This window comes from Rhea pennata, chromosome 3, assembly GCF_028389875.1.
Source record: "Rhea pennata isolate bPtePen1 chromosome 3, bPtePen1.pri, whole genome shotgun sequence".
Classification (NCBI taxonomy): domain Eukaryota; kingdom Metazoa; phylum Chordata; class Aves; order Rheiformes; family Rheidae; genus Rhea; species Rhea pennata.
Genome location: NC_084665.1, coordinates 51632119 through 51658594, shown reverse-complemented (window position 1 = coordinate 51658594; position 26476 = coordinate 51632119). Strand labels below are relative to the sequence as shown.

General features: G+C 38.9%; 1 long non-coding RNA gene across 1 annotated transcript in view; it reads right to left on the bottom strand.

Annotated features, from left to right (window-relative positions):
- Positions 1-26476, bottom strand: part of LOC134139279 (uncharacterized) — a 178205-nt gene that overhangs the window by 113874 nt on the left and 37855 nt on the right. The window contains exon 2 of the long non-coding RNA XR_009958101.1: positions 20093-20156. This is a non-coding gene — a long non-coding RNA (uncharacterized LOC134139279). The remainder of the gene's footprint in view (positions 1-20092; positions 20157-26476) is intronic.

Sequence of the window (26476 nt, the reverse complement as noted above, 5' to 3'; positions counted from 1 at the left end):
CTCTACCCCAGGGAAACTATGCCTGTGCATAACCACGTCCTTTCCTCATACAAGTGTACCCCTAAGGAAAACAGCCGGCATTACTAGTTGGCCTCCTTCCACATGTGCCCAAACAAACATGGGATAGCTGCTCTCCTACTGCAGCACAAATGGGAGGGTCGTGCAGCAAGTCCCTTGATCAGCACTCAGCACCTGGGCAGTAAGGCCAGATTAGGCTCAGAAACACATGCTGTGTCTCCAGCCTTGGACAGGAGGAGAAATCCTACAGCAGCAGGGCTGGCCTTCAAGATGAATCCAAAGCACATGTCAGTCAGCATCGAGATTTGCAGCAGCACCAGCAGGCACTGCCTCAGCTGCCCAAGCCTGACTTTAGGGCCCCTTGTTCCTTCAATCCAGAGCAGCAATTTTATTTATTTATTTATTTTGGTCAATATCAGTTGTGCACTTTTAGAGTCCTAACTCCTTTGTCTCCTCTAAGAATAGGTTTTGCACTGCAACAGTCTGGGTAATTAGACTACTTTTTTCCCCAGTAAGGTATTAAGTTCCTCTCTCACTTTCCCACTCATCTTTCCCTACTGTATTTAATGCATTTCCAGGTCACTTCTCATACAGCTCTAACACTTTCTACTCCACTTGTTTAGGAAATTCAGCAAATACTACTCAGCCAGTTTGTTCACATAGCTTACTATGGTCATTCATTCTCAGCTGAACTGTGCATTCAAGATAAACACAAGGAAGGTGCTCTGCTTTAAAGCCCAGAATCACTTACAAAACCTACCGGACCTACTAGACTGTGTTTTCAAATCAAGTCTCTATAGCAGAGCTCCACCAGCAGCACTGCCTCCTTCTCTATGCCCTTTTCCAGGGATGCAGGTATCCCTCCAGGATCAGGATTTTTTGTTGTTAAGGCAAAACAATAACATCACCTGTATTAAATATTTTGTTTTAAATGTCCCTTCTGGTTGCCAAATACATAATCAGTGCCCTATCCCAAGCACTTCCTCCATTCCCATTCACTCAGCTGATGAGTCACAGGGCACCCAGCTTCTCTCCTCCCCGTGAAGATGATGCCAGTGGCACCAGTGTCCCTCCTCACTACCTCGGAGCAGGGCACACAATGCCCCTTTTCCTCCTCCTCAGAGACAAGATGCCAAGCAGGTTGCCTCCTTTGAACTTTCCCACCTCCATGGCCTGCTGGAGAGACCAGTTCCTCTTTGCTGTGTCTATAACAAAGCTATGCATTTCTTGAACTTCCTCAGACTCAAGAAGTGGACATAGCCACAGGAAAAAAAATCACGTGTTAGCCACACAGCTTTGTACAGGGAGAAAACGGTATCAATTACAGATGACCCAAGCTTATCATTTGTCAGATTTCATTACCCTGAAATGCCATATCAAATTGTTGGTTGGAATTTTATTTTGCTTTTTCTTACAGAGCAGGAAAAAAAGAAAAAAACTTTGTTAGCAATTATCCATTTAAAAATTTTGGTCTTTTTTCATTGGGGAAAACAGGGAACTATTGTTCTCCTTGGAAAGTTTCTTATTAAATGTTGGGTTTTCTTTCTCTTTCCCTTTCCAAAGTATCATGAATTACAAATAACTGACTAGCCTTTCACCATCTCTAATGTACAAACTCTAATACATTTCCTCTATTTTTTCCAGCTTTGCTGTTAGAGGGACTTTTTTTATTTAGGTTGGGAGGAGACTGGAGGTAAATAACTTCTCAAGAAACCCAATGAAATCTCAAGGCTGGAAAAGCTGTGTCCCTCACCTACAGGATGTACATTATGAAGGCAGCTGCAATGCAATCAAAGTCCACAACTCAGTATGGGCTCCTTCAAACGACTTTCCCCATGATGTGGTGTAGTTTCTTTGAGCACAAGGTAATGCAGCGCTCATGCTAGCTTAGTCCTGGGCCTCTCTGAAGCAGATACTGTCAATCATTTCAGGCTGTGTTGAATTGAATATTACATTTTCAATATGGTGTTTACAGTTTTCCAGTGAAGGTTAAGCTGAGACTACCAATGCATTTTACTGAGTAGTACATGAGATTCCCCTTGAACTAGGCTGTGGTATGAAAAAGGTGGCTAACAACACTCTGCTCATTAAAAATCTATTTCTGTACTGTACTAAGCATCCTTGTCTCCAGTGATTGTAATTAAAGGGCTTAGCCTCTTATTAAAAAAAAAAAAAAAAAGAAAAAAAAAAGAAAAAGAAGAAGAAGTAAAAAAGGAAAAAAGGTACAATACTGTCAGGATTTAGATCCTGAAACTACTGTTCCCACTGTGAGAAATCACACTAGTGCATGCTGGAAGAAGGTTGTTGCATAGATCAGGCACTTTCCCAGTGCTACACCACCCCACTATTGAAGCAATGCTCAGGGTAGGTAAATAAGCTACTGCATTTAACATTGGACTCAAACTGGGAATAATCAATTAGGTGTAAGCATATATTGACAGAAATGACCAGTCAGTGGTGTTCAGTGTGGAAAAGCACTCGTAACTGCAGATGGCTCATCCAACACCTCTTCAGTCTGTAACGCTGAATTAGAGATCTCATGAGAACAGTTTTGCTCAGGGTATTTCAGCACATCCGCTCTTGATTGCGAGCTGAACACGAAAGTAAGAATAATGAGCTGCTCGGCCAGAGGGCCCCAGCCACCATGCCCACTTCAGCGTTTCTGCCGGCCTCTGCCCTGAGCTGCCCCCATGGCCTTCTGCCAGTCTCTGCCTCAGCACCACGCTGCTCCTTACCCTCTCCTACGGACCCACGTCTGAGGCATTCGCCTTCCTCCATGCTGGTATGAAGGGCCTCACACACAACACATCTTACAGTGCGCTTAAAAACATGTTAAGAATTATTTATAGGAGAGTTATAACAGCTATAATAGTTGCACATTGTCAGCTCTCAGATCTCCCTCAGAGACTGGACCTAAAGCTGAAATTTGGCAAGTATCATTACTCTCATTTAACAGATGGCAAAACTAAGTTACAACTTGCCTCAGTTTAAGTGGTTTTAAAAAAGTCAGAAAAGCACAACACAGATTTCTTTAATTCCACAGCTTCTGTTTTCCTTTCCCTTCTTGTAATCACCAGTTCATCCCCAGATAAGATGTGGACTTTGGCATAGAAGTGAACTCACTGTCAGAAAAATCCTGCTGTGTCTGATCCTGCCTTGTCAACACCCCAGAGGCTAGGAGTATCCTACCCTCACATGTGTTGGTAAATTAGTTCATTCAAGCACTTCTTATTTTGCTGTAAGTAAAAGTCAGCCAGGTTAACTCAGATCCACAGCCCAAAACTCTATAAGCTGACTGATTATTTTACTTCAAGCTGATTCCAGCACTGTTCACTCAAACTGCCCTGTGATAGCTAGGGGCAAAGACCTCTTGCATCATTCCCACATGATCTTAGAAAGCCAAAACCTTTCTATGGTCAAAGACTCCAAACTGTCTTTTTAGTGCTGCCTAATTTGCAAACTAAGTATCTTTTGTTGCTACTGGATTTAGTGAAAGTAACAACCATCTAGCACCAAATGCCAGCCTCTGAGTTGACCTAATCTTGAATTTACTCTGCAGGCTTTTACCTCTATAAGCTCCACACCTCTTTTTCTCACCTCTCTCTGACAAGATTTATGGGGGACAGTACCACAACTGTCCCCACAGCATTGGAAAACTGCAGCAACTTCTGACTTTTCTCTTGAAGATCTGCTGTTTGTATACTTTGCTCTTCTATTCAGCCCATTGACTTACCTCCCTTATCTTCAATCTATAATTAGCAAAGAATAAGAGAGTTGATTGAAATGACTTTTTTTTCAAAAAGGAAATAAATAAAAAGGATCAGGGATGAGCTGAACAGCAGGGGAAAGTACTAAAGAATTGGCATGGCCTCCCTCTGGAGAAGGTCATCCTGAGGAGGGGAAAGAGCAGACTCAGTGACTTTTGGCTCAGCAGTGATGGGAGTCAATCCATCAGGCAAACTGATGGCAGTCAGTCCAGCTCTCACAGACACCACCTGTCCCTGCCAGCAAAGTGTCACTTTTTTGAATTCATTTACATAACAAGATAGCACTCCCCCCTGGGGCAGTATTTAACAATTTCACAGTTGTGAGAGCAACCTATGGAACAGGGAGAGAAAAGCCAGCTCTTCTCCCCCACCAGCTGAGGCAATTCACATTTCAAAAGAAGAGGTATGGAGAACACCCAATATCACAATTCTTTTTTTTTTTTTTTTTTTTTTTTTTTTTTTGAATGTTTGCTTTTTTTTGGATTTGAGATTACTAAATCAAGATAGCTCCACAGAGGTAGTTCCCATTTTTATGTCACTAGCTAAGACAAACTATTACACTTGCATTACTCTCGCCTCAGGGTTTAACTTCACCCACCATATCAAATCCATCATAGAGAAGGAAGACAGTGATGGCCTCAACTAACTACATAAAAGTAAAATTTTACACCATATTAACTAGAACTCTAAGTATCTTTATTACTGGAAAGCCTTGTCATGAGAGGCTGATCCGCTATGGTTTGTTCAGGCAGTGCATCTTTAGTGATTATCATTCTTTGCCAGATATAGCAGTGACAAACTTTCTCAAAGTTCTCCACTAGTCCACACCTACATGAGTGTACTGTCACCCAAAGCTCCAGAAGTACCATGAAGTGGCATTTTCAGGAACTTAATTTTAGAAGTTTTCAATTGGCAGTGCAAGCTGGAGTAAAGTCTGGGAGAGCAAAGACTCTAGTTACATGCTGAACTTTGACTTTGGCTGTGTAGGCATATATAAGATCATTATAGACAGTCTGTGAGTTTAAGATGTCAAACTGGTGTGGGAGGCTTCTGCCCTCCTTGAATTACAACATATCTATGAAATACGTGTTTAAAAAGAAGTTCACGCTGAAGTTTTGATTTAGCAGGGCTCTTGGCCCAGATTCTCAAAATTCTTCACACTTTTCTGTTTCTTTAAAGGTATAGTTCCACAATTTGAGCCCCTTTGACATCCTCAGAAATAATCATTTACTGGCTGACTAACACTATAAGTTGTCTGGTCCCAGTGGAAGGTGTGTATTAGGCTAATATCAGTGCCTCACTTCTTTGTCAACTCCCAGACACTGGAGGTTATTGACAGGAGAAAAGGATTTAAGCAAAGATACTTTGCACTGAAACTTCTGAAGTAGGCACACGCATTCCTTCTTTTGGCTCTGTAGGATGTCCAGCAATGGACAAATGAACTGATGGGAGAATAACACCTGAAATGTCCAGTTAGCTGTGTTTAAACTAGTTTGACTGGTGCAGCACTCTGCTAGCTGTAGAGGGGCACTCTGACGGGCTGTAAAATGTTCTAGTCCCAAATCTCCTCAAGCAGGATTATCAAACTGGGCAGGGGAGCCCATCTGCAGAAGAGCTCCAGGATCATCTACAGAATCAGGTGCATCCCAGGTGAGAGGCATCTGGCTGAACAGGATACCATGTGACCACTCACTCTGGAGTCACACCTGCATATTCACTCATGTCTACATTCAGGATATGAGCACACACAACAGGGCTTCACGAGCCAGACGTGTTCTCAAAGGTGTGCAGTTCATCATGAAACCAGATACTGAACCCTCAAAAATTTTTTTTAAGTCATAACAAAATCCTCATTTCATCACAGGCTCTAACCTTATCTCCTCATCTCAGTGTCCTCATTTCAGAAATTCAGAAAAAAATGTATAGACATCTCAGGGTGTTGCAAGCATTTTAATGCTCTGTAAGAAGCCCTTTCATGACAATTACTATTAACTGCCTTCACTGATGTAGATAAGCAAACAAACTGTCATATAGTTTATAATGGAGGCAGTGCTTAGGAGATTCTCCATATTCCTCATCTCTCACACTTAAATTATTACTCTACTTACATGGCATTTCAGTTTTTTTAAAAAACAAAAAGCTTTTTAAAATAAATAAATTTAATTTGGAATGAAAAGTCACTGTATGTATTAACTTAGTTGGTGGAATAACTGTAAGATACTATGCCTTAATTATAGCGCCATGATACAGTGCAGTTAAATATCCGTATAATTTTATATTGTTGCCCTGAAGGCCTGTAGTTAGAGTCAACCTTTCCTTTTCTTTTCCTATTTTTTAAGCAATACTTAATTTGTAAGTGTTAAGGAAGCAGGGAAAATTACTTCACCCTAGTTTCCTTATATTTTTTTATTCCACTTTTATTCTCACTTTTGAAGATTAATATAAATGAATACAGAAAAAAGTGCCTTTTGAGTTAATTATGCTTTAGAGAACTTTATTCTCTTTTCCCTCCTCCAAACTCTATTTTAAGGCCCAGTCTCATTCCCTTGTTCATTAAGAAACATTAGGAAATAGTCAACTGTATCCTATGGCAGCTGATTCTTCCTCTCGTGAACATCCCCAACTCAACTCTCTCTGTATTTTATAACTCAAAGACAATTTATGTCCGAATAGATCCCTTTGAAAACAAAATTAAGAGATATCCAGATTTTTTTCTCGACTGCCAGGCAAAATTACAGTATGATACCCACCACCCATCCTTTCTCTCCTAGAAAAAGTTTTAAAAAATAAAAGAGAATAAAGAAAAAAATGTATGTCTGAAGTGATAGTTTTCCCTGTACTTCTCCTCCTCCGTCAACCCTACTGTGAAAATATCATTTCTTCTGAAGCAAGAGTCCAACCTGATACAGATTATAGACCTGTGCCTTAGTTTTCAGATGGATCTTTGGACCTGCCACAATTTATCCACAAACTCAGGTGGGAGCCCCTAATGAGGCAGTATCACTGACTGCATTAATAAATAATAAATCACATCTCTTTCTCCCTCTTGTACGAACTTTACAATGCTTGTGTAGTTAAGAAGCAATACACAGCTTGCCTTCCAGTCTGCCTTCCAGTTCAAACTTTTTGTCTTTTTGGTTTAAACTACTACCTTAAGTAAGTATTCAGTCCCATCAGGCAGGTCCTGGGCTCCCTCTCTCTCTACTGTCCATCAATGTCACTCACCACTGGCACTTATCACTGCTACCTCCCTCCCTGCCCCAGCTTCTCCTCTTGGGGAAGGGTATTCTTGTGGGTATTTCTGAAGTACTGGCATTTTCCTTAGTCTCTGGTGCTGGAGCCAAGAACTGCATAAGAATCCTAACTTTTATTTAAAAGAAAATCCATGTTCTTCATCCTCACCTTTCAAAACTTATTTGGAGTATGTTCAATAGATTTAAACTAAAAAGACATAGGAAAAAATCCCCAGTCAACAACAGTATTGGAGGACTTGATTTATGGTACTAGGAAACTCATATTTGGCAGTATTTCTGCCCCCTCCCACTCTTTTGCTGTTCACATCTACTAAGGCGCTGCTTTTTCCTTCACACGTTTTCATTTCTCCATCTTTGACAATAACCCAGTTTTAGAAGTGAGGAAATCCCCATTGTACTAGAAAGCAGTTCTGTCGCTCTTTATAAGGACAAGTTTTACAGAAAGTCAAAAGCAAAGAATCCATGAAAAATATTAAAAGATAGTACAATATCATCATAGGTCAAAGTAGTTTCTAACACAACACCCTACTAAACAGAAACTTAGGCACTAGAAAGACAAGGAGGAAGCTGCTTCTGGCCATCCCTTTTTCACCTGCAAATATTTTTGGCCAGCTGACCTCGTAGCTAAATATCTCAGCAATCAAGAGCAATTACGTGGAATGGCTGAATGCTCCTCACATCTGTAGGCATGCAGGGAACAGCTGTCCCTCTGCGCCTCTGCTGTCACCTCTCTTACTCTATCCATCATGCCTTATGCACTTTTTCAGAGACATCTCAGGCCCTGGCCTCTATTAATTCATCTTTTCATCACTTGATCTTTTTATCACGTTGCCAACACCATGTTGGCCAACATCACGTTGGTTATGAACCACAGCACAGAGATAATCCAGATGAAGCCTTTCTCCACTGTTTTTTTCAACTGCACAAGGTCATGGAACTGTGCTGATGGTACAACCAATGGATCTACATGGCGTGACACAGAGGTAGAAATGAGCTGTAGTACCAGGAATACCTTAAGATAGTACTGTAGCCGGATGTGAAAACTCAGCCTTTGCTTCATTAGCTAGAGTAGCTAGCTAAAACATCTCCACTGCCTCAGAAAAGTTTTAAACAAAATATTCGTTTTAAAGATTCACTAAATTTTTCAATATTTTTATGCTTTTAATTGGCAAGATACATTTAAGTATTAGAGGATTTGGTGGGGTATTTTCTCTCCCCCCCCCCCCATTCCACTCCTTTCTATTTTATTGCTTTAAAAAAAAAAAAAAAAAAAAAAAGCAGCTGGAGACAACGAAAGAAATCTAAGAATTTAAAAATCTAGCATGTGCTTTGACTCAAGTAAACAGATTTTTTGTTTGTTTGTTTTAGAAATATTCTATTTACCCAAGGAAAAGTATAAGACATCAAAAAAATAAACCCAGGAGGGGTTTTCTTTTCTTTTCCTTTCTTTTGTTTATGTAAACACGTCATTCTTTGTGACTAAATATAAAAAAGAAATTGGTTATGCCATTGTCCAAGTGTGTCAGGAATAAATTTTGCCCAGAGTAATGGCTAATACAGCAATAAAGAATTGTTTTCTGAGAACTGAAACAGCAGACTTTCTGCCTGGAAACTCTTTGTGCTCTATCCACATAGTTTAAAGTTATCATGGAAACCCAAAGAAACCACATACGCACACATTTCCATGCTTAGCTTCACAGTTTTCTGTCAGTTTATTATAAAGTAGTATATCTCTGTGATATTGGGTGATGTGAAAGACAGAAGGGCAATTTACTAAAACAAATAGTCCAGCAATTGATCTGCAGCAGCTCTTAAATTCCTAAGCCAGGAGGAGCCTCAGTGAGTTATCGGCCCATCAAACCTTGCAGACAAAAGCCACCCAGCTCCAGCTGCAAAGCAGAGCCACAGAGAAAGCTCTGTCAGGGTAAAACATGAGCCTCAGCTAAGTCTGCAAAGCTCCCAGTGACCTCCTCAAGGGATCAAAAATAGAAACTTGAGCCCTCAAGGCTCTAAGAGATGGAGCTGAGGAATAGAGCAGGAACCTCAAGTTCTTAAGAGAAAAGAGAAAGCAGATTCTAGAGGTGGCCGCTGCCAGAAACAGGTTATTGGTCATTAGTTTCATCTGCTAAGTCAAACCCTACTAATTGTGCTCTCTAGTTACATCTCTTATGTGCAGCACCCTGCACAGTGGTAGTATGTAGCAGCAAGGAACGAATTCACAATGTCTCCACCAAAGGGAAGGATATATTTTAAAGGAAGAGTTTGTCCTTGTATTTTGAAATACTCAAGACTGGTATGTCGTCCTGTTTATAAAATACTTTCTGGGCTATTTACTGACCAGGTTTTCTTTGTTCTGTTATTTTAATCAGCATAGCCATATCTGTACTATTAATTTAAAAAATTAAACCTGTCCAGCCAAGTCCTTAATTTTTAGAATAAAATTCTTCTGAGGTTGAACATTTCTGTGTGCCTACAGTAGAATTCAGCTTTCTTAGGAGGTAGTTCAATACTTTGTTTTTTCTTTAATGGGTTATTAAGTTCATTAACATTCAAAGTGACTATTTTAAAGTACCATTAGTCTACATTATGTGGTAGAATTAAGAAGAGATCTATTAAAACCAAGGTTTGCCTTATTTCCTTTAATTCTCTAAGGTGAATTCAAATACCAAGCAATAGAGGGTACTTTTATCAGACTTCATCAGTTAAGCAAGGAAAGGGGAGGAGGGAAGAAGAAGCTTAAAAGTTTCTTTCTCGCTCCTTTGTATTTCTTAAACTTAGGCAGCTATGCAGAGGAAATACCCTCCTATTTTCCTTCCCACCAGTAACAATTACAATGAGTCAAGGTACATGCCTACTCCAAGCTGGTGCTTGTACCTCTTGCCCAGCACTATTTTCAGAGATTTATTCTATTCTACGTTGTCCTATCTGTTGCCCACATGAAGAGGCAGGAGGTGGTTAAAATGAGTAATAATTTTAATATGTAGCAGAAAACAATTAAATGCTCGAATATAGCACAGAACTCTGCTAGTATATTCCTTCAACTAGCCATTCCCCCGCTGTTTAGAATCTCCAAAAAGCAAAAAGGAGAATGACTGAAAGAATGAATGAAAGGATTTCAGCTCTGGAGACATGAGGATCTTGTCCTCTTGAGTTACAGAAGGTCACTTACAGTCAAAGGGAAAACCCAGGTACTTCCAGGTACTGAGTCGTTCAGCCCCAGTAGAAGCCTTAAGGACGGTTAGATGAATCTCTCTCTGGGAGCACTCCTTTCTCCTTGTTTACAGTAGAGACATCCCAGGCAAGATATCATCCTTCAGTCATCTGAAAGTTAGCTTCCATGAATCCCATGCTCAGGCATGGCCTATCTTCTGCAGATGATTTTTGTATCATTTTGAAGAATTCCCCTTTTCTCCTTCTGAGATACATAATATTGTTTCATGAAAGAAAGATACTTTATAATCAGCTTAATAAACTGTTTAGTGCAGCAGTTGTCTGCCATATTTTAGAGCCCTTCCTAAGCAAGCAAATAGTTAATGCTGAGCTGAGCTTAGCTCTGTGCCTCTCATCTGGTTTACAAACCTAGGACAGATTTTACTGCAGTGAGAGAGTAATGATTTAGAAAAATCAAGATCTGTATGAAAGTTCTTCCTCTGATTATTAAAAAATATAATTCCATTAAAAGAATAGTAGTCCCCTACATCTCTAGTATCAGCTAAATATATACCTTTCTTTCTTGAAAGAAAGCAAAGAAAAACATAGTTTTCTCCAAGTATTGGAGCAGATGAAAGGATATTTCCCCTTTTTATATCTTACTCATTCCTTTTGTAGGTAAATCCTCATTTTATAGCTTATTCTCATGGAAGTGGGAGTGAGGAACATAGCTAACATAGGAAAAAGTTTAAGTGGGAAAACAGGATATCAGTCTAAACACATCCTACCAGAAAGAGCAAGTTTATAGATGGGGAGCCCATCACTGTCACAGAGGACATGGAAGAATTATTGCAGTGGGATACGACCAGCTTTGCTTCCCACAGTTTATCAGCAAGAATTTCAGGAGAATGTTGAAATGAGCTTTCCCACGCTCTACTTTAGCACAGAGCTAAAATACGATAACTTAAGTTTTGGATTTCAGCTATGTTGCATTTGGACTTCTCTCTCAATATGAGGCTCTACTGCAAATAGTTTAAATGATTTGCATTGACAAAACCTTACCTCTTTGTGATATGTGCTCTGAATGAAACAATATCTTCTTTAAACATCTTCTAGAATTTAGTTTAGCAAATAACAACAAAGAAGGAGAAATGGCAAAGGCCAGGATTAGAACCCAAGGTGATCTGGCCAAAGCAGGTAAAGTGATTTGGAAACAATCACAAAAATGCAGTTCAGCCAAAATGAGTGTTACCCAAAAATATATGGAATGGAGAATGACTGGCTCACTGTAGGAGTTCTGTAGAAAAAGAGTCTGAGGATTACCACATACCATAAACTCAACAAGACAAAGCTGCCATTCTGTTCCTGAAAAAAAAGAATGCATCAAGCTGGAATTTCAAACAAAAATCTAACCTAAAATACAGAAACATCTTTTTGCTATACTCAGCATTTGAAAGGCTTCCCTTGTGTTTTAGCCTCACATTGGAAGAAGGTCATGAATCAGCTGAAGCTAGCTCACATGAAAGCCACAAAAAGTAAGCTGGAAAGCCTGGCCTCTATGGAGAAGTCCACATGAACTTGAGCTGTCTAATGAATAAAGAGCTGAAAGGTAATAGCTTTCAAGAAAATTAAAGATTACTGGAAAAAAAGGAAGAAAAAATGATTCTTCAGTTTTGGTTGTGAATGAGCAGTAAAAGGCTTTGATTAAACTAAATCTCTCTTGCTGCTGAATTCAGGACAAAACACAAAACAGCTTGCCTGGGGGACATTAAGGGAACCACCGCTGGTGGAATTTTAACAGCAGACTAGACAAACTAGCATCATTCAAGAAGATTTAGGTATAGCTGTACTGTCTCAAGGACAGAAGCATGAACTAGGAGGTCTTCGAAAAATCTTTCTAGGTTGTCATCTTCCAAATATAAAACATGGACAGGTATGAGTAGAAACAGCTGCAATCCAGATTTCAATTAATCCTCTAAGGCTAGTACCAGATCAACATGACCCATGTTAATCTGCAGTAAGCTGTTCAAAGCCCAGGCAAAACTACATGTTGTTAAAGTTCCTGCCACTGGTACTGGTTTTCTTGGGCCAGTCTACAACTGTCTAGGCCACGGCTGCTGAAGGTTCAAGCAGATGTAAGAAATTATTTGCACTGGGGTCAGACATCTGCGTCTCCCAATCTTATAGACGCTTGTGCATAATACAATAACTATTCACACTCCTCCAGGCATGCATGTAAATCAGGCATCTCACTCAGATGCCTCTATGAACACCACACAGGAACTAAGCTTGGCTCTCTTCATCTTTCTGAATCAATCTTACAACCCTGCAAAATTCAAAAGAACAAGCATACTAAATGGGATCTTAACAAACAAACAGGATGAAGCTTTCAAACAATAAGTAGCATTGAAGGATTTATTTGTCATCGATGCAGATCCCTGGACATTTTCCTGCCACTGTGAAAAGGATAAGTAAAAATTAATAAGTGTTCATAGAGTGCAGACACTTGGTTCTAAGTATTTCCTCATGATTCATTTAGCAGCACACCTGGATCTGAAGGTAATGCTGAAGCAGGTGGCTATTCAGGACAGAGGAGGATAAGAGTATCTCAGAAACAAGGCTCATAGTCTCATGGGGGAAAGCTTATCTTGATTGTTTTGTTTTGTTTCTTTCTTATAGGGGAGAGCAAAAATACTACTGAATTTCCTACACTTGGGGAAACTGCAGGGGTCAGCACAGCTTCTGGTTCATGGGATCTCCCCTGCTAGGTGAGGATGTTTTTCTATTGTATGTGGGTCTGTGATGCTGTTTGAACAAGAAGTGGTTGCTTCCATCCAAGTTATCAAGCACAAGGGGCAGATGGTAGAAGCACAGTGATTAATAACTGCAGTCTTTAACAAGATTGTCAGTAAGCTGAAAGCTGAGTGGCTTCACTAAGAATCATACAGTCAGTCTAGTCCAGTAGGCAACCATGCCATAGACTACATCCAGAGAGCAAGAATAACATGCAGCACAACATCTACTGCCATAGAAAACTCAGGAATGCTAGTACAAGAAGCTAGAAAACTCTAATATTTAAAGAAATTCTGGAAAGAGGCAGAAAGAATGTAAAGAAAATTAGAGGCTGGAAATGTAAGAGCTAGCCCTGCGCTCTGCTTGTCTACATGTTTGTTAGAGTCAGCCTCCAAGCACTGGTTTTCATCTAAGATGAAGTGCATGGTTAGCTCAAAGCCCTGCTACTTAACATTCACAGTCAAAGGTGATACTTCATGGAGGTTCATCCTTGATACTGCTGCTTGTTCATGGCGTTTATCTGAGGGTCCACATTTAATCTTTATCATTCTTTTTATTGAAGAAATCAATTCTCATTAATATTTTTAAAAGCTTTTCAGCGGGTATTAATGAGCTGTGGGAAGGCCCTTCAGGGACCATACACTTCTGTCACATTGGAAGTGATGCTAAGTGACATGATAAGCAGCAGCACATTAGGAGTTTTTAGTTTTAGCCAAGAACATCACCACAGAACTAAAAAGCTCCTGTTCCATGTGCAATATGAAAATCAGTTCAACAACCTTAACAAAATGCACTGATAACACACAGAGAGATGAGGAACTTCATCAAACAAGTAGAAAAATTATTCTCCTAGTCTAGACAAAATAGCCCATTAAAATGTCAAACCAACTACTGACTACATTCAAATACACAAAGAAAAAGAAACACTTATAGAAGAGGAGATGACGTTGAATGTATGTTTTATAGTTTCTAGCCAATATATACAAATCCTCCCAAAAAGGGACACTCAAACCACTTACCCATGCAAATATCAGTTCCTTTTACAGGCCATCACTCCTCTTCCTACAAAGGAAGGTACTTTTTAAAACAGTTGTTCTCCACAAAAAAGATCAGCAAATGAACTTGTTATGAGAGCTAATCTGATCCCCCAATGCTAAATAATATTTTATCACCCACACTAATTCCAGCCAACCTTAATTTTATATGTCCTTGTTTTATTCAGTAATGAAAATATAATTTTATCTCCTTGTTTAATACTGTAATGAAAATACAATGTTTAATGTATAAGCTTGACTTTTTTTTAATATTGTTTATTAAATGTATAAATAAGGGAATAGTCACCAAGCATACATTACTCATGCCAGAATTCTATGGCTTTCTGAGATTGTCATTTGGTGGAGAAGACCACATGCAGGAGGAAATTTAGCATGATGGATCCAGTGGTGTTACAGGCTTGAGTAAGTGTTGTGTATCTTACTGGCTTGTATTTCAGCTGTACTGTGTCTGAATGAAAACACATCATTTCTTAGTCACAAATGATATATTTTGGAGGAAAAAGAAAAGAAATATACCATATTAATCCAGTTCCCCAGTTGTTGAAACAAGATTTAACAAGAATGGCCATGCATGATGCCAACACAGAAAAGAGAGAGAGAGAGAGAGAGAGAGAGAGACCTCTTTCTCTTTCTTGTCGCTTTATTTATTTATTTATTTATTAAAGACAGAGATCATATAGAGTATCAGTCTTAGAGCTGAATTTTACTGGGATCTAGCTAGGAAAGAGACAATTTCAGTCTTACTTTGTAACTGCTGCAACATACAAAGCTTAGAAGAACTTCATACAACACCATTTCCTACCACTGCAAAATGAGATTCTGTTGCCTGAAGCTCTCCAACAGCAATTAAGAGACTTCGGACATGAAACTTCTCCCGTAATATTTACCAAAAGAAAATGAGCTAGGTGTACTGCGAGTAGAAAGAACACAATTCCAAAAGTACAGTTTCCTCTGATTTCAGTCCAATCACAAATAAAGATCTGCTGGTGACAGTGTCAACATTCACGGCCCAAAATGACTTTTGAGAGCAAAGAGAAAAGGCACAAAGCTGACAAAGATCGTGTATCACACAGACACCGCACTTATCACCAAAGTACCACAGATGACTTGTGCTACAGTGAAGCCATTCGTTATAGCCGGAATTAGAAAGGGCAGACTTGAAAATCTTCCCATTTAAGAGAAAAACTCAGACAATTTCAGCAGCTGTAAGTATTTTTCATCTTTCTTTCTCAAATTAGCAGTTTATTTCCACTGGCTTTTTTTCCAAGAAGCACAGCTAAAGTGCTGCTTTATCTTTTTTTGTCTAAGTCAGTAATCAGATACAGCAAACTATGAACTTTAGACAGTAATGGAGGAAAACATTTATTTAGTTGCAACACATTCCATTCTCTTTTATGTTTGTTTTAGGGCTTGTGGAATGCATTAGGTGTAAACTGTATAAGAAATATGACTAAAAACATTGCTGGGCCAATTTCTCAGAGAGTTCTGGCAGCATGTTAGAGATATGCTGCAAGAGTTTTGAGTTACAGCTATCTATAGGGTGGTCTCCTTGGCTGCAATCCTGAATCAAAATTTTATTTTTAAATGATTCCCATGACACTTCTCTTTAAAAAAAAAAAAAAAAAAAAAAGAATGGTGATCCACAGCTACAAAAAAATACAAGCCAGAATACAGCGGTCAAAACCTTTACTGATTCTCCATCTTGTTAATGGCCTATCATTTGTGGAGGCAGACTGGGGTGCACTGAACAGGTAGAGGAACTGCAACCATTAGTACGTGTATCATTTGCTATAAAAATAATAATAATAATAGAAGAAATCAAATAAACCAAAAATTCCCAACACGTCAAGGTAGAATTGCCTGGGGAAGAGGAATTAAGGCTAAGTATTTCTCTTCTCAGTAATAAAAATAACACATGCCAGCAAATTGCAGCCCTGTGGAGGCTTCCCCCCTACCCAGGGCACAGTTCACATCCAGGTTGGGTCCTGCCCATGCGGCAGGTGGGGCACAAGCTGCTGTATGCCCTGCCAGGGGCACATCCGCTAGTGTCTGCAACACCCTGCTTTTTTTCAACACTTTCAAGTCTAAAATCTTGTTTCTCTCTGCAACACGCAACAAATAAGACTGCCTACTGACCAAAATAGTCTAAAAGCTTTTTCTTTTATGTATAAAAAAAAGAGAACCACAACTTTTCCACCATTAGCTTAATTTGCAATATGGACACCGACATACATCAAAGCATGCTGTCTCATGTCAAGTGAGATGAATACTAACCAAAAAGTTAGCTATTGTTTCAGTCCACGAAGCATAAACCATTGTCACAATAAATCAAGAAATGCTTGTAGTAGAGCCAATATGGTTCATAACACATCACATCATTTGAGACTCTAAACTATAGACAGATTATTACACTAAGATTTTCTTACAAAATGCTCTCTAACATTAATCCAAAGCAGCTAGGAGGAAAAGAAATTTCCTGTTAGCACACACAAGCTAATCAGCTGTGAAAAGTGAGATTGCTCAGGCAAATTCAGTTACTCTCATGAATCAGAAGAGTTTCCTCCTGTAACAAATTTGCCCATAAAATAGGACTCCCTAATTGAAATGGAGGTGTCTTCTGAATCCATTCAATCAATTTGAATTTTCAATTCAAATGGATCTGTTTGAATATATCAGATATCCTAAGGAACACAGAGTTTTGTAAGGGGAGAAAGAAGAACAGAGGAATGTTAATATAAGAGCTTAGGTTAGTATTAGAGCTAAGAGGACTCAAATGTTGGACAGAACAAAGTGTTTTTTAAAAGTGAAATATTTAGGAAAAGATAGTCTGAAATGACTCTTCAAAACAGCAAAGTCTTTAAGGGGCTACTACAGCAAAAATGTGGTTATCTTCCAATTCAAGAAATTTAAACTTGCCTACTGCAGAAGAGAGCAGGGACAGCTAAGAGAAAAGATCACAGAGGCATTCTTCAGTCATTATGCTCCCTCTTATCTAAAGTTTAAAAGACCACAGTAGTCATTTTTAAGTCAAAGCACTGATGTACAGAACACAGTATGGGCAGCATATTAAGATGATGACTATGCAGCATACTGTGCAAATATGCTAATAGAGACAGCACCAATTATAAATTTTCTTTTATTCTTTGTAATCCTCAGAAAGATGAAGGTGAGAAAATTATGAAAATATGAACATTGTCAGAAATATAAACTACTAGTAATGCAGTGGTATGACATTTGTTCTGTACCCTGGCAACATTACACAGACAGAAACAGAATAGCGTTAAGTCAAAGGATTTTCCAAGTGACTGCTAGAAGGGGTATTTTCATCAGCTTCCCTTGATATTTGCTTCCACTACATTCAGGTATGCATAAACAAGAGAAAGACAACTACAAGCATCACACATAAACAAACAGATTAATAATAGACTATTGAAACTCCTGACCATAAACTAAGGGTATCTTTTGTCTTCTGCAGTCACATAATACCAGTAACATCTTTCCAGGACAGCAATGGCAGGAATACCCCTCTAGCGTAGAGGAGCTTTATTTTTCAGGAAATAGATCTGCTAAACATTTCTCCTCTGCTAGAAAGCCAGCAGTCTGAGTCTGTCAGTCCTCTCCTGCCCTCCTCAAGTTTAGAAAATTTGTTCCATCTTTTTTTAATTACTTCTGAGGATGCTTACAGTTTTAGTCCATGTCACCATCATTATGCGTTCCGTATTTCTTTAAGACATAAATGTAAGCATTTGTATATGTAAGATAAAACTATGAGAGATAAAGGTCATATGCAATAATTTTTCTAAAAGACAGCATGTAGCCAATAGATAATGACTGCAGGATTTGTATTCTGTACCCATCTTTTAAATCAGTCTTTAGGAAACCCATTGTATCTATTTTCAAGTAGAAGAAACGTTTATTACCATCAGTTACTTATGCAGTGTTCATTAACATTTTTAACTAAGTAACCAAATTTGTGATGTGTTCTGTCTAGGCCAGCATTCAAGTTCTGTGCTGAAGACTTTCAGTGTGCAAGATCACCCTACAGACGGTTGTGCAGATAAATGACCATACTGAACAAAGCGTTACTGTCATGTGTAAGTTTACCGAAGCATTCTGAAGTTTTTGCAAAACTAGAGCTACAGTTAGTCATTTGCATGCCATCTGGGTTCAATTCTATATATATATATTAAAAAAAAAGAAAAATAAAAGAAAAAACCTTCATGCTTAAATCCTCATGTATAAGCAGTAGTGATTGCTTAAGTGCATAAAGATTAAAGACTGCAGGACCCACTTGTTACCAGCAATTTGCCTGTTATCAAAAAGATGTTGAGGCCTGAGGAGCCCAGCACAGCACATGTACCAGGGCGCACTTCATGCCCTAGCTGGCAGCCAGACAAGGAAACACTACCAGCAAAGGGAGGCCTTCTTGGTGTTGCTTGAAAATTGGGAGGACGAAAAAGAGAAAAGCAGTAAAAACCTAAGAACCTGAACCACAGATCACTTGCCTAAGCTGTTCCCTAAGTTGATCTTCCTCTGCTGAGGGTAACTCTTCACCTGCCACAAAGACTCAAGAACAAAAAGATAGCCTATCAAATTGTAAGAGCTGAAATCAAAGTTTAAGACAAAGGTCTCTGTGTATTCAAATATTTATGTGTTGGAGATATAGTTGAAATATCTGATATTAAGGCCTGAAATAGAATAATGAAAATAGTCATTTTAACTATGAAAATATCTTTCCAATTTTATTACAGAAGTGCTTGAAAACACTTTCATTAGAAAGACTGCAGTAAAGGTCCCATTCTAAACCTTACCCTGAAGGCACCTTTCCATCTATAACAGTGAAAAAAAATCTCTGCTTTCAGTGCACAGACTTTTAACTATGACCAATTTCTTTCTAAACTGTTTTACAGATGGAACTAAAAATATTGATCTATCTCCATTTTTAAAGCATGTTTCTAACATTCTTATTCTCTGTAGATTAAAAATGGCTTTCATTCCACAGCAAAAATTATATGAATTTTTATACCACATATAAATCTTATCTGAATATTTGTACTCCTGCTTCTCTTCCCTCTGCAGAAGTAGGCTCAGAAACAGCTTTCACAATTAAGTTTACTGGGACTTCAAATAAGGAGGAGAAGTCATGAAATATATGAAAATGGCCATTTTATTCCACTTAAAGTAAAATTGAACTTTAGAATGTCTTTATTGTTAAGAGCTTTTATGATTATACTTGACTAAAGTTTGCATAGCATGGTTTTTCTGTAGTTTTAAAGTACACCAAGGATAGATATTTCATCTATCGGTCATCATTCCTACCTACATTTAGAAGACTACAAAAAAATTTGTCTCCTAATGTGTGTATGCTTACTCAATAAAATAAATAAACACATTTTGCCTCTTTTTTTTTTTTTTTTTTTTTTTTTTTTTGTGCACTTCTTTTCATGAAAGGCTCTAGAATAGAAAATTCAGGAATCTTTCTTATATATATAAACATATTTTGAAAGCTGATTCACGTCTCTGAGGCTGCAGACTTAGGCAACACCCTCAGATGAGCAGTTCTCTTTGTATTGTTCCCCATATTTCCAGCTAAAAGAAATATGAAAGCTTTATCATTTCATCTTTCTCTGCTTCCTGGAAATACATGGAAACATTTGCAGAAAGGAGGGGAAGGATAACTGATCACCCAAACCCAAAGAGTCTTTCAAGGAGAATTTAGTCCAAAACTTGGACCAAGATTTCATATATCAGCCAAAAGGTACATACCTCAGCTTGCAAAACTGGGAATTCACATGAAAGAGGAAGATGTACAGCTTGCTGGCACCATGAAAAGAAATGTAATTTTACAAGGTGAGGGAAGGATCTAGATATATTCTTGACACTGTGTGTTCCTCACAGAGATCTCTACATTAAACTAGAGATGAAAAGTAGATATATTTTCACATACACGCCCATGTGTATGGTCAAGGTCAGTCCTCACTTGTCACAGACTTGCCTATAAAATACCACTTTCTAGCCACCTCAAGCACCAACTTGTCCAACCAACTATTCTTACCTTCTTTCTTGGGTTCAACAAGGAATACCTTTCTTCTTGCCTCCACTACTTAGCAGGAAAGAAACTGCAAGACAAAATAATAATAATAATAAATAGCCCTTTTAGTCACTTTTTTGTATCATGCTCCATCCTTTGATTCGATCCTATTTGATGTGTACTGGAAGCCACTAGGAAAATTACTGAATGATAGCATCTGCAATGTTCTTCAAATACTGATGGATACCCACTTGCATCCCACATCAGAGCTGTCTGACTCAGTGGAACAAATAGTTACTGCTAGTTCAAAATTCTCCAGTGCCAATTTTCTTTTGCAGATGCTGATTCAATGAAATCTAAGCTTTCCCAGATACCACAACTATTGAAAATGTCAATACAGCAAATACCAGCCTGAACATCCTACTTCCAGAGTGTAACAAGCACATGGGTTATAAATGGCCAGGTACTTCAACCTGCAAGTTCTGCATCTGCCAGATAGATAACCTGGCTAGTCAGTACAGCAGGTTGTACCATTTCTACTAGAAATTCTGAGAACTGACCATACACACAAAAAGATTGAACATGTAGTGCTGTTCACATTTGAGTTTTTTGTATAGGTCCCAGTCTTATATTCAGTAATTTGTCTTGTTTTGCATGAGTACCAAAAAGAATTTCCCAAACAAAAGTGCAGCTTGCATGAGGGCCCCGTCTTGGATCATCAGCTCCCTTCAATTGTCTTCTCCCTTCTGATCTTTCAGGTCCTCCATACCCAGTCTTCTGTATGACAGTCTTCTTGGCCCCTCAGCTACCTGGGAAGGGCCAGTGTCCCAGTCCTAACACTGAGATAAAATGCACTGCAACATACAGACACTGTTTAATTCTCAACACTGTTTTTTTAGATGGTCAAAGGACTGGTTTTCTTCTAACACACATATGCACAATAAAGATTATTAATACTTTTTTGAGGGAAGGGGATCATTTTGTGTTATAAAAGACAATGGAATGTAAAGAATATAAATTCTTCCTTGAATATAAGTTTTGTACACATCATGAACTGAACAGACAAGACATCCTTGGTTAACTAACACACACACACACAGAAATATTAGCTTATAGCTTCTTTACTTCAATTGTTTAAGAGCTTACACCTCCCTGTCAAAATCACAGACTTCTCCCATCAAATCATTTCGCTGAATCCGCTTGCATACACAAACTCATCTTTTATTCAAAGCTACCACATTCCACACTGGTTTTCTCTTCTCCATGTAGCAACTGGGATACCTTAAGAAACGGCCCACTGACGATACAAATCACTCTGCCAAAGATTAATGACAGCTTTCCAACAGCCTTCTCCACTGCCCTCAAAATTTTTCATTATCTCTATTATTTTAGCGAAACAGAAGGGCTAGACAGCTCCCTTTGCCAAGACACATATATTTGCCCTTATTAAACATTAGGAACAGAGACAGAAGTCCAGACAGTCCCTCAGAGACCTGTTCTGGAATCCATTTCCTATGGGGTCGTAATGGTGTTTCCATTTCTTTTGGATTCACATTCGCTCTTGATCCCATTCTTCACAGAAGACTCAAACACAAACATGCTTAGAATAGCAAGGGTTTCAGAGAGTTTTCATTCAATATAATTGGAGAACTGATCATACACACAAAAAGATCGAACATGTAGTGCTGTTCACATTTGAGTTTTTGTATAGGTCCCAGTCTTATACTCAGGATTTTTTTTCCCTCTCATTCATTGAAGTTATTTTTGTTTTGTTCTCTTAACATTCAGATACAAAAGATAATGTGCTAATTAGACAGAAAAGAAATTTAGTTACACTTTCATTCTTGCAAGGATTACAAAAAGATTTCCAGCCAGCTTCCTTTCAGCTGCCTGAGAAGTGCACATAACCCCAGAACATCTTTTTCTTGACTGGGTCCCTTTATGGCAATTTTGTATTTGCAATGCTCATTTCTACTGGAAATGGGGCAATTTCTTTTGATTCACAAAACCATGCGAATGTGCTTTCCTTTGTATCATCTCTGCTTGAATGGTGTTTGTGTTTCTCAAGGGAAGTCAATCTGTTGTGAAGGACATTGAATGCTACACTGAGGGTAACATCCTTTGCCTGCAAGGCAGTGTGAACAACCTGAGCCAGTCCACAAAATTCATCACACACAAGCAAGCAGACAATGAAATGAAGGGCATTCAGCTGAAACCACCGACCAGATGCTTCCATGGTATACTTTCAGTATGGTTCACTTACTTCTGTCAAAGCCTTTATGATGGCAGGGAGAGAGTGCATGTGCTTCTATGTACTACTAAATTTTTTTAAGGCTGTATGAACACTAATTGGCAAGTTCAGGAATCACAAATCAGCACTGAAATTTCATATTTTCTGAATCTCAAAAGTCAGATCATTTTTTATAGTCTTCTGAGCACACAAAATAAACACCCTATTTTATCTAACAATAGTTGAGAGAGTTTTCCAGAGGCCCTACTGGCTTGTCTTCCTTTGGAGGTATTCAGAAACAACTATTGTACTTAACAAAAAACACAATGTTGTAAGCCGAATTATTTTTCAAATACAAGCATATCCTAAGAATAGATGGAGGGAGGCAGACAGTTGGTTTTTTGGGGGATATAATATTTCATACCAAATATGTCCTATATATTATACTCTCTCCAAAATACATAAGTTTCTGTAGAAGAGGACATCTTATCTCCTTACTGTGATGTGAACAGTTAATTTTCCTTCTAAGGAAGTGTTTTGTGACCTATTCAACAAGTTTTTGGTGCACCATTATAATTAAACTACATTGCCTTAAAGCTAGCTGGTTTATCTACAGTGCTAACAGAAGGAAGAAGAAAATTGAGTAAGAGTCTATCACATTAATACCATATCATTACTGCTCCATTTCTTGCTGCTGAAAGTTGAGAATATTCTGCAAAAAATATTCTTCAGACCTCCCCAAGACACAGCAAAGTTCTCAAAGTTAGAAACTCCTGGATCCTGGGAACTGTAAACATGAAACCAGCTCTTACAACTGCATATACTAGAGCAGACACTGAAGCATTGGAAAGCATACTCTGTATTAAGGGTTATTCCTGCCTGTTGCAGGCATTAAATTAAATTAAATTGCTGGAATTTTACCCATAAGCATAATTACCTCCTCTGCTACAAAGCAGCACAAAGCAGGTAGCAGAGACTTATCCACTAATGGCAATGGTTTATAGTTTCACGTTTATAGTTTCAAAGATGTTAAAGCATTTGTATCTACCAAAAAAACACAGTCCATCCAGGTACCTCAAAGACTAATAAACAGTCTTTGGACAAAATACATCTTCCAGACAGTTCTGCTGTAAATATGAAGATGGAAAACCAGAACTTTCTCTTCTGGTAATTTGTTCCAGTGATCAGTCCCTCTCACTAGCACTTTTATGTGTGCACTCATTTTCCATTTTATATTTGTTGGCTTTTAAACTTTCAACCATCAGTACTACTTTTGCCTATTTTGCCACCAGGTTAAATACTTTCTAGTCCCATTCTTTTTCTCCGTTTTTATGCACTGCCTTGCCAAGTTGGCAACTCCCAAGCCAACTTTCTGATAAACCCAAATCTTTTGTCTCTCACTACCCACGTGCGTTTTGCTGGCTCCTCAATTCAGGAACAGTTACACATTCACTTCCAGATTACCAGTGAAAATGCAGAACAGGGTTAGACTGAGTACCGGAACATGCACAGCCTCACTCAAAATGCCTCCACTCAGTGATGGCCCCCAGTTGATGGCAATTTTGAAATCTGTCAGTTTACGAGCGTGCAAACCACTTAGCACAGAAGGTGCTTCTCTGGTCTTACATAATTTGCTGCATGATACTAAGTCAATTGTCTTACAGTGTCTCCCACTCTTAGCAATAGTAGTCAGATTTCATAAATTCATTTTGATAAGTCTGTTTTTGCCTGACAAGACCAACTCTCCTGCATCTGTTTCATGCTGCTCTCACTTCCAAAACAGAAGAAATTTCTTTTACATCCACTCTCCAGCTCTGTATGTCACCTTACAAAATTTATATTTCTACATTTATTTCTTTATTAAAGATAGCCCACTTCAGCTTTTCCCTTCCTTTGTTCCAGACTGAACTCAGGCTCAGCACTTTATACTTTTCCAGCTTCTGCTTGCCTTTTCAAACCAGTCAGAATGACCTACTTTTTCCAGAGGATTTGGGATACCATCCGAGCTGGTTGCACATACCTCCATTCACAGGGAAAAAAAAGAAAAAAAGAAAAAGAAAAAGAAAAAAAAGTGTTGCAGCTTAGTTTATAGATGAACCCTTGACCTCAAGCTGCTGAGATGCATGTGGTTGGTTCTTTGGGTGTCTCATCCAGTACCTGTGCTTGTCAAGAGGCTAGCCCTCAAGCAAGTGGTACAGAAAGGCTTATACCCTCCTCAGCAGTGGAGCATCCAGCACCAACCCGGCGGCACAGACCCAAAGCAGGAGTCACAGGACTTCAGCAAAACATGAAAAACAAGCAAGTAACCCGCAGCCCAGGTTTTGGTAGATATGTTGAAGTATATATACATAGATATTTATCATGTACATGCAGTGAACTTTCTGGAGCACAGGACTATTGAGGCAGGGAGCATTTTCTCTGAGCCCAGCACCACAGCGCAAGCAGGGGACCTGGGGAAGAGGCTATGAATTGGAGAGGGGGGGGACACACAGGCTTAGCACTATAACAAAAAAGTCTCTTCAAGACATGCTAGACTGTGTGAGGTCCAGAGCGACCAGCAACAGGCTGGCCGCAGCCTCCCATTCACAGCTTAGCAATCACAGAAAATGTGATTACTCACCTGTTTATTACTATAGGCCCACCAAAAATAGAGACAGTGTGAGAGCTTCCAAATCCATGATTTAACCCCTGTATCTTGTCAAAACAAGCAAATGTTTCCCCTCGATGCTATCTTGCATAAAAGTTGAGAATATATTCCCCAACTACAAGAACTGTATCTGAGAGAGGGTAATAGAGTAAACCAAGCACGTAAATGTTCGGAAACTTTCAATGATGTTAATGAAAACTTTACTTTACATTAAATTAGCTAGATTTAATGAAGCCAGAACTTGAGCAAAGGTTCTTTCTGATGGACTAGATAGCCCAGCAGCCAGCTACATCAATACAAAGTGAAAACATTGATGCTAGTGTCTTTAAGAGAATTTTGCTGTTTCAGGAATTTTTGCCCCGCTATCCACTGCAATATTCAGCTTACGCTTTCCTTTGCCAAATTTCATTTCGTTATATACTTTGGACCACCCCAAATAACACTTCTGTTTCTGGTTGGTGTGGACGCCCTCCAGATATTTGTGAATGTTTATTGCCCTAACCCTGCCTGTTAGCCAGCGCTTAGCTGGGAAACATCAATTCTCATTTGGATCATCTCTGATGCCTACACTATCTGTTGTTTTCCAGTGCCAACATCCAACTAGGTCTCATTTTAGATATCTACCCAGTGTGTTCCCATCCAGAACACCAAGCACAGATAACTATCTGTATTTCTAAACTCATTGTATCGTCAGGAAAAAATTTGCCATAATTAAGAGTCTAAAACAAACATATCCCACTGAGGGCCTTTAAAGTTTATGGCCCATCCAGCCTTGTGTCCTGCACTGTGTAATTTGCAAAATGCTGTGTTAGCAGGACTGCAGAAGTCTAGACTTGGCATGGGTAGATGCTTCCCCCACCTTCCCAACTAATTTATAATCTACACAGTATTTTAAGTCTCAGACAGGTGACTGTGAAATAACGATGCACACACTGATTATCTCTCCGTTCTACTAATCTGATTTGAGTTGGAACCTGCTGCAACGATGACATTTCACAAGGAAATGGTCGAATGCCTTCTCTTCAATCTTGCTGCACATCAGAGATCTCAGGAGAGAAGCTCTACACAGACAGAAAGAGCTACAATTTTATTACGTGGAGTAAAAGGGAAGGCACTGTGTAACACATGCTGTTTTCTAGTCATTTATGCTTGAGGAATTATTTTTAATGTCCATGGCCAAATTACAATTTTGCTATAACTGAATTCAGTGAAAATTTGTGGGTCTCTCGTTACCTGATTATAAGATATACTAAAGATTACTCTTTTCCTCAACAGATTCAAGCTCTTCTTTTCCCTGCTGGTTGAAGTGGAGAGAGGGCTTGGCTAGCAGAAATAGGCCTTAAAAAAAAAAAAAAAATCTAGGTCCAAACCTCTCCTGTTGTCATATGGAGCAAAACACCTGACTGCTGCATTAAGGACTCCAGTTTTGCTATGTGTACTCTTGCACTGGTGTAAACAAGAGTAGATTTTGCCCCCTAGTTGGAGAAACCAGAATTTCAAGCTGAATGTCAAAAAAGCCTGATGTCTGGGC